At 37.0% G+C, this 19044-nt stretch overlaps 1 protein-coding gene and 1 pseudogene across 3 annotated transcripts in view; one reads left to right on the top strand and one right to left on the bottom strand.

The window, feature by feature from the left end:
- The window catches only part of OXCT1 (3-oxoacid CoA-transferase 1), a 151889-nt gene that overhangs the window by 33735 nt on the left and 99110 nt on the right, over positions 1 to 19044 (top strand). The window lies entirely within an intron of this gene.
- On the bottom strand, positions 10432 to 11704 carry LOC104660745 (annotated as a pseudogene). The gene has a single exon (XR_747753.2). The product of XR_747753.2 is annotated as an L-lactate dehydrogenase B chain pseudogene (transcript).

Below are 19044 nucleotides of genomic sequence, written 5' to 3'. Positions count from 1 at the left end.
AAGTCTTCCCTTATAAGCTTTACAAGTTCAAGTGCAAAACCAGCCAGGGAATGACTCTTGGGTGTTGCGTTCCATTTGTATGACAAGGAGTAGCAAGGACTCTTGAGTCTTCCAAAGGGAACTAATTGGGCTGTTTCTCAGGAGGAATCCTGTTATTGTGTTCAGCTCTCAACTCCCTATGAGCCCCTCTGCTAGTCTTCTGTGTGCATAAGCTACCATCCAAGTTTCTCTGGAAATGGCCTATTTCTATTTTTTTTTTTTTTTTTGAAGGAGCCTATAATAGAAAACCTCCCCATCCAATGGGGAGGGATGAGAGTGCTTCACTCAGGAAACTGTTGATGCTTTGTCTCCTGCAAGCAGCCTGGCATGCACGTGCTGTCAGAAAAGGTTGTCTGACTCAGCCACTGAAGCTGCTGAGGCTGCCTGTGACTGAAATAACCTCGCTGCTGTGGATTTCTTTGTGCTGTCAGGCTTGTGCCGTGGCTAGTTTACAAGACAGCAAAGGTTTACCCAAGGCTCTTTCAACTATTTTAGTTAACTTCAGCTTTCAGTCAAAATAAGTATGTTTATCATGACATAAATATACTTACTTTTATTGTATTTATATTGTGGTATGTTTGCCTGTAAAAGAATTGTTTAGATGATACAATATTTGGTGCACACAAATATTTACTATAGCCTGTGTGGTTTATGAAGTACAATATAAATTGAATATCGGTGAACCCATCTAATATAAGAATTAGAGGTTAATGAACATATAGAAAATTATTTTCAAAAGTGATATCCTAAGACTTATATTTATAAGAGCCAGGCTTCAGGGAGCTGCATCTTCTGTGTTCTGTACCAGTGCCTGGCACGTGGCATTGTTTTAAAATTTTTAAATTTTTGTGGGTACATAGTAGGTATATATATTTATGATTATTGGGGTGTTCAGATTTTTAATTTCTTTCTGGTTCAATCTTAATAGGTTATATATAGTTAGGAATTTATTCATTTCTTCTAGGTTTTCCAATTTATTGGCATATAGTTGCTCCTAGTAGCCACTAATGATTCTTTGAATTTCTTACCAGTTGTAATGTCCCCTTTTTCATCTCTCATTTTATTTGGGTCTTCACCTTCACCCCCACCCCCACCTTTGTTAGTCTGGCTAAAGGTTTGCCAATTTTGTTTATCTTCTCAAAATACCAACATTTTGTTTCATTGTTCTTTTGTATTTTCTTCGTTTCAAATTTATTTCTGCTCTGATCTGAATTTCTTTTACTAGTTTTGGATTTGGTTTGCTCTTTTCTAGTTCTTTAAGTTACATCATTAGGTTATTTCTTTTTCTTTTTTGATGCAAGCACCTATAGCTATAAATTTTCCTCTTAGTAATTTTTATCTGATGAAATGTTCTATAGATCTCTATTAGGTTCATTCTGTAGTGCAGATTAAGTCCTATGTCTCTGACTTTTCTTCCTGAGAAATCTGTTCAATGCTGAAAATGGGGTGTGGAAGTCTCCAGCTGTTGTATTTTAATCTGTCTCTCCTTAGCTCTAATAATACTTGCTCTATGTATCTGGCTGTCCCAGTGTTGGGCGCATATATATTTATAATCATTGTATCCTCTTGCTGAATTGGCCCCTTTATCATTATATAATAAGCTTCTTTGTCTCTTCTTACAGTTTTTCTCTTGAAATCTATTTTGTCTAAGTATAGCTACTCCTGTTTTGTTTTGTTTTGTTTTTTGTGGGTTTCCATTGGCATGGGATATATTTTTCCATCCCTTTATTTTTGATCTCTGTGTATCTTTATAGGTGAAGCATGTCACTTGTAGACAACAGACCACTGGGTCTTATTTTTTTCATCCGTTCAGCTACTGTGTCTTATTGGAGAATTTAGTCCATTTACAGTCAGTGTTATTATTGATAAGTAAGGACTTACTCTTGCCATTTTGTTTTTTTGTTTTGTGGTTGTTTTGTGGTCTTCTTTCTTTCCTTCCTTCCTGTCTTCCTTCTAGTGAAGGTGATTTTTCTCTGGGGTGCTTTGATTTCTTGCTTTTTTTTTTTTTTTTTAATGTGTCTGTTATGGTTTTTTTTGTTTGATGTTAGCATGAGACTTTGATGTTAGCATGGAGTGCAGTGGCAAGATCTCGGCTCACTGTAACCTCTGCCTCCTGGGTTCAAGTGATTTTCCTGCCTCAACCTCCTGAGTAGCTGGGATTACAGGTGCACCACCACTAATTTTTTTGTATTTTTAGTAGAGATAGGGTTTCATCATGTTGGCCAGCTGGTCTCGAACTCCCGACCTCAGGTGATCCACCCACCTCGGCCTCCCAAAGTGCAGGGATCACAGGCATGAGCCACTGTGTCCAGCCAAAACTCTACACTTTTACTTCATCCCTATGCTTTTTAATTTTTTGTTTCTCTTGATTTCTTATTGTGCTATGTCTTGAAGTTACTGTAGTTATTCTAATTGGTTCTTTATTTAGTCTTTATGCTTAAGAGTGTTTACATACCACAGTTACAATGTTATATTAATAATATCCCCTGTTTTTATGTGTGCTTATTATTAGCAGTGAGTTTTGTATCGTCAGATGATTTCTCTTTTGCTCATTAACATCCTTTTTTTTTTTTTTTTCCAGATCAAAAAACTTCCTCTATCACTTTTTGTAGGACAGGTCTGGAGTTGATGAAATCCCTCCGATTTTGGTTGCCTTGGAAGTTCTTTATTTTTCCTCTGTGTTTGAAGGATGTTTTGCCATATATACTATTCTAGGGCAAAAGTTTATTTCCTTCAGTCCTTTAAATATGTCATGCTCTTTTCTCCTGGTTTGTAATGTTTCCACTGAAAAGTCAGTTGCCAGACATATTGGAGCTCTGTTGTCTGTTGTTTCTTTTCTCCTTTTCTCTTACTGCTTTTAGAATTATTTATCATTGATTTTTTGGAAGTTTGATTAACTCCCAAAAGGTAGCTTTGGAGGTAGTCTTCCTTGGGTTAAATTTGCTTGGTGTTCTATAACCTTCTTGTACTTGAATGTTTATCTTTCTCTAGGTTTGGGAAATTTTGTTATCCCTTTGAATAAACCTTTTACTCCTATCTCTTTCTCTACCTCTTCTTTAAGGCCAGTAACTCTTAGTATTGGCCCATTCGAGGCTATTTTCTGGATATTGTAGGAGTGCTTCATTGTTCTTTTTTTTTCTTTTGTCTCCTCTGACTGTATTTTCAAAAAGCCTGTCTTCAAGCTTAGTGATTTTCTTCTGCTTGATCAGTTCTGCTATTTAAGAGACTCTGATGCATTCAGCAGTATGTCAGTTGCATTTTTCAAATGTAGAATTTCTGCTTGATTCTTTTAAATTATTTCAATCTGTTAAATTTATCTGATAGGATTCTGAATTCTTTCTTTGTTATCTTGGATTTCTTTGCATTTCCTCAAAACAACTATTTTGAATTCTGTCTGAAAGGTCACATATCTCTGTTTCCCCAGTATTGGTCTCTGGTGCCATATTTTGTTTGGTGAGGTCATGCTTCCTGAGATTGTCTTGAGGCCTATAGATGTTTGTTGGTGTTTGGGCGTTAAAGGGTTAGGTATTTATTGTAGTCTTTGCAGTCTTGTCTTGTTAATGCCTTTCCTTGGGAACGCTTTCTAGGTATTCAGAGGGACTTGGGCTCCAATCATAATTGCTGTGGTTTTTGTAAACTTGTAAGAGGTATTGTCTTGATGGCCTTAGTTAATACCCAGAAGAATTTTCTGGGTTACCAGTAGATACTGCTGTTGTTTTCCCTTACTTTCTTCCAAACAAGTGGACACACTCTCTCTCTCTCTGTGCTGAACCCCCTGGAACTGGGGGTGTGGTTATTCAAACACACCCCTATGGCCACCACCACTGGGACTGTGCTGGGTCAGGCCTAAAGCACTGGGTTTTGCCCAAGACCTGCTGTAACTACTACCTGACTACTACCTATTTTAACTCAAGGCCCTGGGGCTCTACAATAAACAGGTGGTGAAGCCAGCCAGGTCTGCATTCTTACCTTCAGAGCTGTGAGTTCCCCAAATGCTGTCTGATCTTTGGTTCTTGTGATGGTGCTTTTCTGTATACAGATAGTTGTTAAAATTTGGTGCTCCTGAGGTGTGGACAAATGGCTTCATTTCCACCATCTTGCTCCACCACCTCTCTATCTCTTTTTAGGGGATTGATCAGAGGAAAAGATCATGGGTGTGTCTGCCGTCCTGCCAAGCAGACATGTAGTGTTTCTGGTTGGTGAATGAGGAAAGGTAAAGATTGCAGTGTAACTGATAATACAAATTTTCATTTTAAATGTTTATTTTGGAGGATAATGAACATATACAATAGTAACCAGAGGAGTATAATGTACCTTCCTGAGCCCAACACTTTAGCTCCAATGACTATCAACCCATGGTCACTCCTGCCCCATTCATATCCCCATCTCTTTGCCTTCTCCCTCCTCTAATTGATTTGCAGCAAGTACCAGATATTACAGTGCAAAGATAGGGAAAGTTCACTGATATTCAAATTCTAGTGTACTAGGTATTTTTATAGGTTCTGGAAATATAGCAGTGAAAAAAACAAAATTCACTGCTCTCATGATGGAGTTTACATTCTGATGGTCTATGTTGATAATAGGATGAATAATAAGTAAAATTTGTAGTATATTTGATATTGCTAAGTGTTAAGGGAGGAAAAACAAAGCGTGAAAAGGTGCCTGAAATGTCAGGGAAAGAAACTGAAACTTAGGGTGGTACTGTGAAAGGCCTTGGTGAGATGACTTCTGAGTAAAGACCTCAAGAGAGTGAGGAAGCTAGATTTGCAGCTAACTGATGGTGGAGCCTTTTAGGGCCAAATGAGTAGTATGTGCAGAGGCCTGAGGCAAGAGCATCCCTTGTGGGTTTGGAGAACAGGGATGACAAACTATTTTCATTGTATGGCCGTAGGGTATGGAGTCTCGAGAATTAACTTTCTCGCGAGTAATGGCAGTATCTTTTTCAAAGACTTTGTGACTTTTGACATTGGAGCCTCCTGGTATTTGTGACTCTGGCCCTGTTTGGAGAGCTTTGTGTTAATAATTCATCATACATTATCTTAGAAGTGATCAAGCTGTTTGTTTTACTTTACAATAGAAGGTGGGAACACAGTGGATTTTAACCAGGTGACTTAAGCACTAAAGTGGATCCTATGAACATTTAATTTTCATTATTAAGCAGGCCAATTAATATATCAGTGTTTAGAGATTTGGGCCATCTTGCTTCCTGCTTTAGAGAAATGAAAATACCTAAGGAGTAAGCATAATTCCTTCCCTCTTAAATTTTTGTTGTTCTTTAGACTGCTAATCCCTAATGATACAGTTTTAAAAGCAGTAGAACTCATAATTTTTCAAGAGACAATAAAAAGAAAGTTGGGGTAGGAAGAAAAATGGAGCTTCTGTCCATATAAGACAAAGACTTCTCACCATGTTGAAAAACGTCATTAGATTCCATTTCAAGAACACACACATCCATACACAGGCTCATTCCTGTGTGAAATACATTCATACATAAATATCTCTGACATATGGAGGCATATTTGTGAGAACTTGGCTGAAATGTCAGATTTGGCATTCACCGTGTGAACTTAGTATGCTACATGCTCTTTGCTGCACTTTAGAATTTACCTGTTAAAGCTCTCTATTTCAGTTAGCTATGTAGAATGAGGTTAGCAAGAAACTGTTCCTAATCTTCTTGAATCTACTCACATGGGCCAGTTGAGTTGAACACTTGACACAAGTTCTTTTAAGAGAAAAAGAAAAGTGTCTGTTTGATACAATATGGAAAAAAGAAATACCTTCCTTCCACCAACCCTCCCTGAAGAATCCTTCGTCCTTCGGCAGAATACTATCACCTTCCTAAGTGTTAACTTTTGGGATGGATGTGGTGAGTAATGGATATCATTTTACACAGGTTGATTTTTTAGACATGGTAAATTATATAAAATCTTCAACTTACATTTATTTTCCTTATTGTTTTTTAGTTATAATATTTTACTTGTGCTTTTGGACTTTTTAAAATTGATTACTAAATCATTCTTAAAGAGATCTGTAAGTTCTGTGCCACATATTTAGCCAGGTATAGAATGCTTTGAAAATATAATATCCTAACATAAGCAGTATTTAAATACAATTCATTTGTTTCCTTGAGTTTTCATGAAATGCTAGGTTGGTTTGAAAATATTTGGATGCTAATGAATATGTACTCAATGAAGACATATTGCAGTTGAGTAGTTTGGCAAAATAACCTAATAGAATTACTGTTATGTTAGTATTTGCTGTTTCTACCAAGGAAGCAATAAATATAAAAATATGGACTTGAATGAATGCCTAGTATTAACTTACTGCATTATTTTACATACGCTTGTATATTAACAAATATAATTCTTAACTTAATGACCATTTACACCCAGAAGAATAGCAGAATAGAAATAGTTTATTGCTGATAAAAATGTATTAAACAAAGTGCTAATCTTGACATTTTATTTCTTGTTGCTTGGTAACAATGCTGCAGCTATGTGAGAGAGTTCCATTATCTCAAGTACAATGGACTTCATTGCATTGTGTGGTAAAAATACCAATTACAGCAAGTCATTTGTATGCCATTATCCTTACAAAATTTTGGAGCTATTTTTTATAGTTTGTATAGAGATCCTAAAAGAAAGTCATTTAAATAATATATTCCCCTTTCTTGATGGATCGGTGAATTTTATCCTGGCTATTTTTGGCTTTTTGTCTTTAGTTATAGTTTTTCAGGCCTCAAGTTTGTGTTTTTATTAACCTGTATTATGTACATCCAGGCTTTTAAATGTTATAAATATACACATTATAAGTGATGCTTCATAGTCCTTGTTGAACATCTTTTATCCTTGAACACTTAAGAGAAAAATCTGGGTGGAATTTTTTGGAATTTTTTTGCCTCATGAAACATAGGGCATATTCCTCATCCTTCTCTAATATAGAACTTGCTAATTCAGGACATCAGGAGAGCCTGTTGAACTAACGTGGTTTGTATTAAATGAGAGGATGATTCATGTTGTATAGAACATTTTTTTTTCCTCTGTAATATTAGTTCACAGTTATTACTTACAAGGATTGACAAAGTACAGTCCATGGCCTGTTTTTGTACAGTCCAAGAGCTAAGAATATTTTTATATTTTGAAAAGACCATTTTTTAAAAAATGTATGTAACAGTGTGTACCCTGCAAAACCTAAAATACTATTTAATCTTTCACAGAAAAAAGTGTGCAGACCCTTCATTTACAGCATAACTTCTATTTCTGTAGTCTGAACATATTAAGTCACTTAGTATTTCTTGAAGGACCAACATACTTAAGTAGAACTGAAATAGCTGGTGTGAAGGCAATGAATAGAAAGTTAATTAGAATAATGTGAATTTGTATAGATGCTGAGAAATGACTGCAATTTTGTGGAACTGGTTATGGGGCGTCTATGAAGGGAAGATCTTGTGCAAGCAATTTGTGTATCCAGCTCTAGTTGCTACCATCTTTTAAAAGCACAATGCCTCTGTCAATAGATCTGACATTAATATGATGTAATTACATATTGATGGACTCATTAGAAGCACTTGCCTTTTTCTTGATTATTTGACTTATACTTGAGGGCCAGTTTCTCATGTATAGAAATGTACAGCCAGGCCATGTGCAGTGGCTCATGCTTGTAATCCTAGCACTTTGGGAGGCCTAGGAGGGTGGATCACCTGAGGTCAGGAGTTTGAGACCAGCCTGGCCATCCTGGCCAACATGGTGAAACCTCGTCTCTACTAAAAATGCAAAAGAAAAAAAAAATTAGCGGGGCATGGTGGCAAGCACCTGTAATCCCAGCTACTCGGGAGGCTGAGGCAGGAGAATTGCTTGAACCTGGGAGGCAGAGATTGCAGTGAGAGGAGATTTTTACCAGTGCACTCCAGCCTGGGCAACAAGAGCAAAACTCCATCTCAAAAATAAAATGAAACAAACAAAAAATGCACAGCCAGATGAATGTCAGTAACCAGGATAACAGGTGGAATCTCCTCCAGCCTAACTAGTGTCCAGCACGTGGCTGTAGCTTCTGCTGGCTGGCAGTTTCCAAGAGCTACAGAAATAGTCCAGGGTTGAAGTCATGCTGTGTTCTTGGGGTTTGGGAGAGCCTTATATATCTGATTTTTCATCTGTATCATCAGCATCTTAGGAGGAGGAAGGCAGTGATGGAGAGACTTTGAGGATGGTGAGACTGATTACTTTGTTTTCCCCCCACCAGCTTTCTAAACTGCCTTGTAACTCTCTGTTTTCTTTTTGGTCAGAAACACTTTTGTAAGACTTATTTAATTCTTATTTGTTGGTAAGGTAAAGCCTCAAATCAGGAAGTCTAACCAGGGTAGCAATGTGCTTTCTTGTCTTGCACCAGTTCTCTTACGCAGCAGAAAAGGACTGAAACAGCCAAGGTTAGTGATGAGTGGCAAGTCAATTATTTAGCTCGATTCACTTAACTCCCCTTTCTTATAAACAGTGTTCAGAACTTCACACTTGAGCACCATTTCTGCAGTACCATGTGTTTGATGTTACTTTGCATAATGCTTTGGGCTTTTCAAATCACTTTCACATATAATATCTCATCGGATCCTCTAATCACCAGGTGAAGTTGGAGGAGAAGCAGTTTTGTTACAATATTGTAAATGAGAAAACTGACGTCGATAAATTTCTTGGACTAGAAACCTAGGCAGTTGAATGGCTTCATGAAAAGGACACTTAGAAGACTTGGCTTAAGTCCTGAGTCCCTCTGTGACTTTCTGGTTACTCTGACAATATTGAGGCTTTATTTCAGGATATGTATAAAGAGGAATTATAAAAATCTGAATGTAGGTAGGTATATAGGCATTTGTAGGAGCTTGGATTTTAAGTGCATTTGGAAAGGTCATAATTTTAGTTTGCATGTTGTATGTAGAACAGACTTTAGAGGCACAAAGGGGCAGACCAATGAGGAGACCGTTGTGATCTAGGTGAGTGCTTGATGGTGGCTTGGACTTGAGTGGTGGAGAGAAGGATAGAATTAAGAGATACAGTATGTTGGGAGAGGAATCTATCCAACATGCCCATGCCTTAGAGGGGGAGAGCCTGGATAGAGGAAAGGTAGAAATTAAAATTACTCCTACACTTGGCTTGAGCAATGATATATCACTTACTGAGATGAGAAACCTTGAATGAACCTGTTGGGGGAATGAATCAAGAGCTCGCTTAGGATTGATTGGCTTCTTAGGCATTCAATTGGTAGTGACACAGGTGCAGATGGATATGTTATGTGTAGTGGTCAGAGGGGAGGTCGGGAAGGTAGTTACACATTTGGGGATAATTCACAAATACTTGAGTTAGGGTTATGGAATGGAAAAGATCACATAGGGAAAGAAGCTCTGGGACTAATCCTGAGGAGTCTTATCTTTTTTCTTTTCTTTCTTTCTTTTTTTTTTTTTTAACAGAATCTGAGATTAAGATTTGCTTCTCACTACTTTTGCAACCTTAGACAAATGACTTTAGAATCTCGGCTTCCTTACAGCCTCTGTTGTTTGCTCATTTCATGGGTTTATTTTGAGCATCAGTAGGATAGAGCATTTCAGTGTGTTTTTAAAGCTTTGAAGTGCTACATTCTCACCTTAATCCCTCCTGCTGCTTTAATTAATAAACCCTAGATGACTGTTGTTCTCATTGACCCAGTGATGATGACTATTGAACTACATTATAAATGGCAGGTGGCAAGGCACATCCTCTGTATCCTTTCCCTGTCTTCCAAAGTTCTTGATCTAAGAAAATGAAAATTCCATAATGCCTCCAATTCCTAGAATCTTAGTGCATGATCAAAAAACTAAATTTTGTTTTAAAAATATTGTTAGCTTAAATCCTTCAGAAAACTAGCCAGTATCTGAAGTCCATAAAATCAACTTAAACATGCTGATACCTTACATCAAGCAAAAACTATAATGACTCTTGAGGGGAATATTGTGGACACCTTCAAGAGAGGAAGGTTCTTATAAATCTGTCACTTCATTAGCTTGAGTTGTACACCCTCAAATTGATGACCTCTCTCTGCCTTTGTATTTGAAGTATGGAGCATTAGTTAATGACCCATTTTATCTCTTTTTATACTTTGGCTCAAAAGATTCACATATTTTGGTTTGGGATGAAGATTAAAGTTATTTTCTGCTTAAAACTTGCTCGTACTGAATAACCACTTGACTTTTTTATTCTTTAATAAAGAAAAGTTTACTTAGCTCATGATTTTGGTGGGTAGAAAGTCCAAGACTGGGCAGCTGTGTATGGTGAGGGCCTCATGCTGCTTCCACTCATGGCCTAAATTGGAGGAGGAGTGGGTGTGCACAAAGAGATCATGTGATGAGAGAGGAGGCAAGAGCTATTTGACTTCTTTTTTTTTTTTTCACACTACAATAGTTAATTTTATTTGTTCAAGAGCTCATATTGCAAGCATTAAACCAAGCATAGGCTTTGATTCTGTGAGCCCAAATTCACATATTGAAGAAGATCAAAGCAAACTGCGATCCATGTACACGGATGAAAACTAAAGGCTCAGAGTTAATAACATTGTAGTTTTTAAATTTCTATAGCCTAGAGCCCAGTAGTCACAGGTCATTTAAGTCCTTCTGGATGTCCCACAGGGTATCTGCACTTTTCTTGAGCTGAGCAACTTCATCATCCTTTAGCTTCTGGTTGATAACGCTGGTTAATCCTCAGGCATTGAGGATATACGGAAGGCTCAGGAAGACTTCATTCTCAATGCCATACATCCCCTTTACCATTGTTGACATGGGATGAATCCTGGATAGATTTTTCAACATGGATTCAATAAGATCAGCCACACTTAATCCAATAGCCCAGTTGGTATATCCTTTTAGCTTGATGACTTCATAGGCACTTTCAACCACCATCTTATGCACTTCCTTCCAATTTTCACTATCATTGTCAGTTCCCATTTCTGGATTCAATTCCTGGAGAGAAGCACCTGCCACATTCACGCCACTCCACACAGCCACACTTGAGTCGCCATGTTCCCCCAAAATCCACCCATGGCAGCTGCTGGGATGAATGCCAAGTTTTTCAGCCATAAGGTAGCGAAATCTAGCAGAATCCAGATTACATCCACTTCCAATCACGCGGTGTTTGGGTAATCCACTTAGTTTCCAGGTAACATATGTAAGAATGTCCACTGGGTTGGAAACCACAATTATGATGCAATCAGGACTGTACTTGACAATCTGAGGAATAATGAATATGAAGACATTAACATTTCTCTGCACCAGATTGAGTCGACTCTCCCCTTCTTGCTGACGGACTCCTGCAGTTACCACTACAATCTTAGAATTGGCAGTCACAGAATAATCTTTATCTGCCACAATTTTAGGCATCTGAAGAAATAAGCTCCCATGCTGCAGATCCATCATTTCTCCTTTAAGCTTATCTTCGAAAACATCCACAAGAGCAAGTTCATCAGCCAGAGACTTTCCCAGAATGCTGATAGCACACGCCATACCAACTTGTCCAACACCCACTACAGTGATCTTATTGTTTGGGACTGTTGCCTCTTCTTCCGCAACTGGTGCAATGAGTTTTTCCTTAAGAGTTGCCATTTTGCACAGGAGAGGGAAGGCGCTGGAGACCTCTGTAACAGCAGCAGTGCGGAGAAGACAGTGTTGCTATTTGACTTCTTTTGAACAAAAGTCACATCTGTTGTTGTTCTTTTGGCGGCATAAATAAAGAGGGCCTCAGATATTGATGCTTTCTGTTCACCTGTGGGCATACCAGTCCGTGAACAAAGAGGGACTTAAGGTTCAAAATGTAAGTTATGTGGAAGGAAGTATTTTCTTTTCTTCCTTATGATAGCTTTGCCTTATTGAATTTTTATAGAATTATGAAAACATCTTTTTGTTTTTGGATGGAACAGTTTAAAACAATTAATAGTTCCTAAGACTAGGAACTAAGAATTACTTAACTGTTAGAATGTAATGGTCTTCTGCTCTGTGGTTTATTCCATGAAGAAATCAAGTTCACTCATGTCTAAGACTAGAGGTTACCTTCTCTGATTCAGCTTTTTCAAGTTTAATGATAATACAGTGTTTCTGCCACTGAGTAACAAAGTCCACATTCAGATTCTTCAGCCACTCATGTCCAAAAGTATACGTCACCTTCTCTCTGATTCAGCTTTTGAAGTTTAATGATAATATACAGTGTTTCTGCCACTGAGTAACACATTTGGGTTCTTCAGAATTCTAAATACAAATCCCACCTGAGGAAAGTTAAACTGGAATGTGAAGAACCCTGCTACCTTTTCTGTGCCTTCTGTGAAAAGGATCTGGGTCATTCATTTAAGGAATCTATTTTAGTTTCCTTAATAATTGCAGAAAAGGATACAAGTTTTGCCATGTATTGTGAAAAAGTTCTGTTCAGTTTTGAATTTCATTTTAAATTTTGGAAAAACTTTGCCGACACAGACAAAACTCGAGAAAAATTCATCGTTATTACCAAACTCAGACGAATACAGGTTAACTATAAAAAGCTATGAGATTAAGAATGAGTTTGAAAGTTTTGGTGTAATTTAAATTTCTCTGAGAAATTTACAAAACTCATTCATCTTGAATTGGCTTCTTAGAATTGGAATTAGACCTTTAGAAATAAAAGTAGTATTAAGTAGAATCTGAAAGACATTTTTATAACTCAGCTTCTGCTATAAAAAGTATTTTAGCTGCTGTTTTATTTATAGTTTTTTGTTCAGTGCTATTGGCATCTGAATATGTTTGCACTCAAAATGTTTTCACTTATCTTTCCTCTGTGGTTTGTGTTTTTAAGGTACAAGGTAATATTTTATATGTAGATTGAGGACTAGGCTTTATAAGGAGATAGGAAAATGGAATGGAAAACTTTCTTAATGAAATTCATTCCCAGGAAATATGGGCAGTGAAATGGTCCAAGTAGACTCTATATAGCTAAAGTGTGCTCTACACAGAGTATGGTAGATGCTATAATTGAAATATTTTCAATAGTGGTAATATCAGTTGAAGGAGATATATAGCCTAATAATTATGAAAACAAGAATAGTGACAACTTCTGTTTATACCATGAACTTACATGCAAAGCACTTTATAGTAACCCAGTGAGGTAGGTTTTATTGTCTATATTTTATAGAAGAACAAGTAAGGATAAGGAAAGACTTTAAGATAACAGAGGTGGCAGGGGGAAGAGTTAAGATCTAAACACTTCTTTGTGCCTCTAAAACGTATGTTCTGAAGCAAAAACAAATGATGTTTGGTATATTTTGAGGTGCATTTTACATTATGCTTTGCAATGTTAACAATTTTATCTAATTTACAGTCTCCTTACTTGCAGGCTCATAGACCTTTAGATGACTGAATTTTGCAGTTAACTTAGTGTTGCCCCAGAATAATGTTAATACTTTCATAAACGCAGAATTAAGAATTGCTCAGTAATGTTAACCTTTTAAGAGCATATGAAATAGGATAATCTCCTAAAAGCTGTAAAATGAGAACCTTCGCATTTTAGGAAGATATAATTTTTTCCCCTCAATTGAAAATGAGATAGATAGTGTTACATAGTTGTTTGAATTCAAAATAGAAATTTTAGGATTCTATGTAATAACTACTGGTAATGATTATTTAAAAAATAGCCACTTCCAATTTCAGGTCAAACATGCAAGGAGATGGGAAGTTGCCACACCCATTCTCACAATAAGAAAAATGCTGAATAAACTGAAAAATCCACAATTCTTCTTAGATCCATCAGAGGATTAAAGTCACAGGGCAAACCACTACCCCCCAAATTGGAGAGAGACGGGCTAATATGGAGAATCACAACTTACTGGAGTAGAAGCCTAGTAGCAGAAATCTCCATGGGAACCTCTCCTGGGGTAGAAAATCTCAAACTGTAATTGATGAATTGTTGGAGGCTCATGTGGACAAGTTTGAGAATTAAACCCCAGAGTGGTCTGGTCTTGGGAGGGGCTTCATATTTCTGTGAGTTTTACCTCTAGGATCCCTACCAGAGTTTTGGTGAAGACCAAAGGAAAATTTCCTTGTGCTTCTGGCAAGGAGAGTGGGGAAAAGTGGACATTTTGAAATATACCCAGAGCGTTAACAAGGCCGGCCTTCAAATAAAATGAATGATAGCAATGTTATAAGAGACAAGTGCTGGGGATACCATGTTTTAAGATATTTGCACTACCTGTGAAGTAATATAGTGTGATATAGTGTTATTTGAAAGAGGACTTGGATTAATTGTAAATGTATATTGCAAACTCAAGTGTAACAAAAAAAGCAGAAAAAGAATTATATGGAAAAGGTTAATTAAAACTAAAGAATGCAGAAAAGAGTGGAGGGCAAAAAGAATAAAGAACAAGGACCATGATGAGGATAGTAGTAAATATGGTAGATATTAATCCAACTAAATAATTTGAACATTACTGGTCTAAGCATACCAAACAATTAAGACTCAAAGTGGATTAAAAACAAGACTCAGCTATATGTTGTCTACAAGAAATCCACTTTAATATGTAGACACAAATTACAAGTAAAGAGATGGATGGAAAAAATTATTCTAACATTAATCAAAAGAAAGCTGGAGCAATTAGGCTGGGCACGATGGCTCAGACCTGTAATCCCAGCACTTTGGGAGGCCAAGGCAGGCGGATTGGAGTTCAAGAGCAGCCTGATGAACATGGCGAAACCCTGTCTCTACTAAAAATACAAAAATTAGCCAGGCATAGTGGCACATGCCTGTAATCCCAGCTACTTGGGAGGCTGAGTCAGGAGAATCGCTTGAACCTGGGAGGCGGAGGTTGCAGTGAGCTAAGATCCTTGAACTCCAGCCTAGGCAAAAGAGTGACACTGTCTCAAAACAAAACAAAACAAAAGTTGGAGCAATTATATTAATTTCAGACAAAGTAGACTTCAAAGCAAGGAAAACTATTAGGTATAAAGAGAAGTGGTGCGTAATGATAAAAAGGTCAATTCTCCACAAAAACAGAACAATTCTTAATGTTTATAGTGTGGCAGTTCTTACTTTTGGTCTCCCCCCAACTCCCAAACCACTACTGCAGAACTAGCCTCATGAGCTTCAGAAGTATCAGTACTGGCTGCTTCCTGTGACTCCCATTAGGGGTCTGGATCCCAGCTCTCAGAAACCCCTGGCCCCAGCACCAGTTCAATTTACTTCTCTTTGTTCCTCCTGCAGTTACTAGATCGTGTCACCTGCGTGCTTTTTTACCTTTTTGGTTCTCAATTTCTTATTTAAATTCTATTAAAATACCTGACAAAACTAACTCAAGAAGGAGTAAAGACCTAAATGTAAAGTGTAAAATAGAAAACTCATAGGAAATAACAAGGAAAAAGTGGCCATGCTTTTTAAGATAAAAACATGATCCATGAGAGAAAAACTTGATAGGTTGGACTTCATTAAAATTAAAAACCACTGCTCTGTAGAAGGCACTGTACAGGGAAAAAAATGGCAAACTGTGGTTTGGGAGAATATATTTGAAACATGTATCATATAAAAGACTGGTGTCAAATATATACAAAAACAATTAAAACTCAACAATAAGAAAATCACCCTACCACAAAATAGGTAAAATCTGAACAGGCACCTTACCAGAGAAGGTACACAAATGGCAAATAAGCATGTGAGAAGATGCTTAACATCATATCGTTAGGGAATTGCAAACCTAAATGAGATACCATTACACACCTATTAGAATGACTAAAAGTCAGAACACTAACAACCAAATGCTGATGAGGAAGTAAAACCACAGGCACTCTCAGTCATTGCTGGTGAGAATGCAAAATACTATACAGCTTCTTTTGCAGTTTGGTGTTTTCTTATAAAACTAAACAAACTCTTACCAAATAATCTATCAATTACACTCCTTGGAATTAAACCATATGTTGGTTGGAATGCTTCCTGAAAGATTAATAAATTGCCTATTTTTGTTTCCATGTAGAATATATGATAGACTTGTTCATGCTCTGATTCTGAGCCATTGTTGAATTTTATATTTCATTTCTTGTATTTTTCCTAAACATCTAAGAACCACTTTATTGGCACTGTGTACTGACTTTCATAAAGAGGCAATGTTTTCTTCAGGAAGTGACTGCATGTGTGTCCCTGTGTAGATAAAAATAATTCTTTGTTTAAATGTGGGAGACAGGTAATTGTCTTTGAAGTCCATTTCAGCTGCATATTGAGTGAAGTTTCTAGCTTACCAAAACTACAAATTGCTATCTTCAGAGTTGCTTGGGGATGTAGCCAACAACATGGCTATTAGGTACACAAATGTTAAGGATTTGCTACATAAGACACTGATTGTTTCAGAGCATCTTACAATCTAGTTGAGATAAGACTAACCTGAAAATAAGTTGTACATAGATCAGTGAGTGCTCAATTCAATAATAAAGATACTGATTGCTGTGGGATCCTGATGGTGGTGGTTTGCTGAGAGTTTATGGCACTAACCCCACACAACCCCTCTCTACTTCTTGGCCTTGTTTATGCAGATAAACAAGAAAAATAAGGTCATTTGTGAAGGAAGGAGAAGACTTGAGGCATTTTACACTTGCCGTCTTGATTGACATTAGGGTGAGGATGGACCATAATGGGATGGGGAGACACTTTCTGCATGGAACATAGAGACTTGAGAGAAAACATGGAAGTGTCTTGGCTTGATTTTCTTTAATTCCTGTTCATACATAATGTTTCTTTTTTATAAAATAGGGACCATTTTAGTATAATGTGTATTTCATTACATAAAACATTAAGCATGTTTTTGCAGCTCACTAATCCCTAAAGGAAGATATTTTAATAGTTAGTAAAACATATCAACAATTCTATTGTTGGACTTTCGTGTTTTCCATCTTTCACTATTAATGCTTTAGTGAATATTGTTTTTGTGCATGTCTGATTATTTGACCACATTTCTAGAAGTAGTTTTCTTTATATGAGCATCAACATTTTAAGGTTTTGGAAAGTATTGCTAAATTATTCTCTAGAAAGATAACTTTAGTTATAACCCCTCAGTGATATGTAAAAGTATCATTTGGAACTACTCTCAACAACATGGATGTTGTACTTTAAACAGTTGATAACTTGCTAGGTGAAAAATGCCACCCTATAGTTTTAACTCGATATCTTTGACAAGAGACATGGAATATTTTTCATGTATTTATTGACTCTATTTCTTTTGTGATTTTGTGTCTTATTTTAATGGGAATGTCACTAGTATTTTATTCCCAAGTGTTCTTAAACCTCCCACTTAGTTGAGGAGTTGTGTGAGAGGGAAGAAAAGGTACAGGGTATGGTTGATATGTGTGCTCTGGAGCCAGGCACTCTAGATTAGAACCCAGCTTCCTGAAGAATCCTCCTGGCTGCTTGACCCAGGACAAGAACTTGATTGCGTATAGTTAGTAGACTAGAAAAGGCAGAACATTTTGAACCTAGAGCAGTAACCAGTTATGGAAGTAAATATGGATAAGATTCCCAGAGAGAAGGTAACCATGGCCAGCAGCTATACCCACAGAGCCCCTTCATAAAATAAGGTGTGAGTCAAGTGCTGTTGATTCACTGTTTTGAGATAACCTTCTAAAACTTAGAGTCGTGATTTCTCACAAAATAATCTCGTTGCAAATGAGGACATAGATTGTGTTAGGAAAGAAAAAAAAGGGCTCAAGCTTGTAATCCCTGCACTTTAGGAGGCTGAGGCAGGCGGATCACCTGAGGTCAGGAGTTCGAGACCAGCCTGGCCAATGTGGTGAAACCCTGTCTTTACTAAAAATACAAAAATTAGTGGTTGTGGTGGCATGTGCCTGTAATCCCAGCTATTCGAGAGGCTGAGGCAGGATAATCGCTTGAACCTGGGAGGCGGAGGTTGCAGTGAGCTGAGATCCCGTCACTGCACTCCAGCCTGGGCAACAAGAGTGAAGCTCCGTTCCCCACCTGCCAAAAAAGGAAGAGCCAGAGGGCATTTCTAACATATTAATGGTTTTAGAATCTTTATGATACTCCCTCTTGAAAGGTTATTAAATAAGGTACACTGTCACTGATATAAACTGAGGGGATGTTCTCCTAAAAAAAAAATTATCTTAGTACAAAGAATGACATGGATTCCTTTTCCTAATTTTGCTCTCTTTTGGTTTAACAACTTGTGACCTACTTATCAATTTATTTCATGTTTGTGTTAAGAATATAACTTATGATTTGAGAGTCATTCTGATTAAAAATAATAGTGGCTTTCCTCACTCCTTCCAGAGACCTTGTCAAAAAATGTTATTTTTTTCCAACTTCAAATATAGATCTAGTCTGCAAATACTGAAGTGATAATTAGGGCTTATGCAAGATTGTTTCATTTGAAAAATTAGTTGCTTTCTTTCTTTTTTTTTTTTTGTTTTTAAAGGAGTCACTCTTCAAATCTTTCTGGTTAAAGGGCAAAGCTAAAAGAAGGCCTCTTAAAGTCATGGCTTATATAAATGATTTTAGTAAGAAATGTGGGAAAAAGTGATAAATGTGATTCATTGACCCCTTTTGTTAATTTTTGTCTTACAAACAGATTGTTTTCATGTATTAGTATAGTTTGAACATGTAGCATCTGGCAGTCTCCTAATATTAGAACATATGCAAATATCTGGCCTTTTACTAGGCCCCTTGAAATCCAGGTGCACAACCAAAAATTAATAAAAGCGAGAAAAGGTAATTGCCAATGTGTTAAATTTTATTCTGGCGAGAAGCCACAATAATCAGAAGAAACTGTCCCAGCAGCATTAACTAAAGTGAACTCTCTTGAGAATTTTTTGAAGTGTAAAGGACATCATATTTCCTTTTTTGTTCAGTTAGCTCTTACCATTTCTGATAGCTTTTCCAAAATTAGGTTCCTCATTCCACAGAATAAAAATTTTGAACTTCTGATGCAATGCTTTTATTTCCAGTTTACCCTAGGTCCTTTGACAAGTAACACATCCTCACATTCTCT

The sequence above is a fragment of the Rhinopithecus roxellana genome, chromosome 3, assembly GCF_007565055.1.
Source record: "Rhinopithecus roxellana isolate Shanxi Qingling chromosome 3, ASM756505v1, whole genome shotgun sequence".
NCBI lineage: Eukaryota > Metazoa > Chordata > Mammalia > Primates > Cercopithecidae > Rhinopithecus > Rhinopithecus roxellana.
This window is presented reverse-complemented; position numbering and strand designations above follow the sequence as displayed.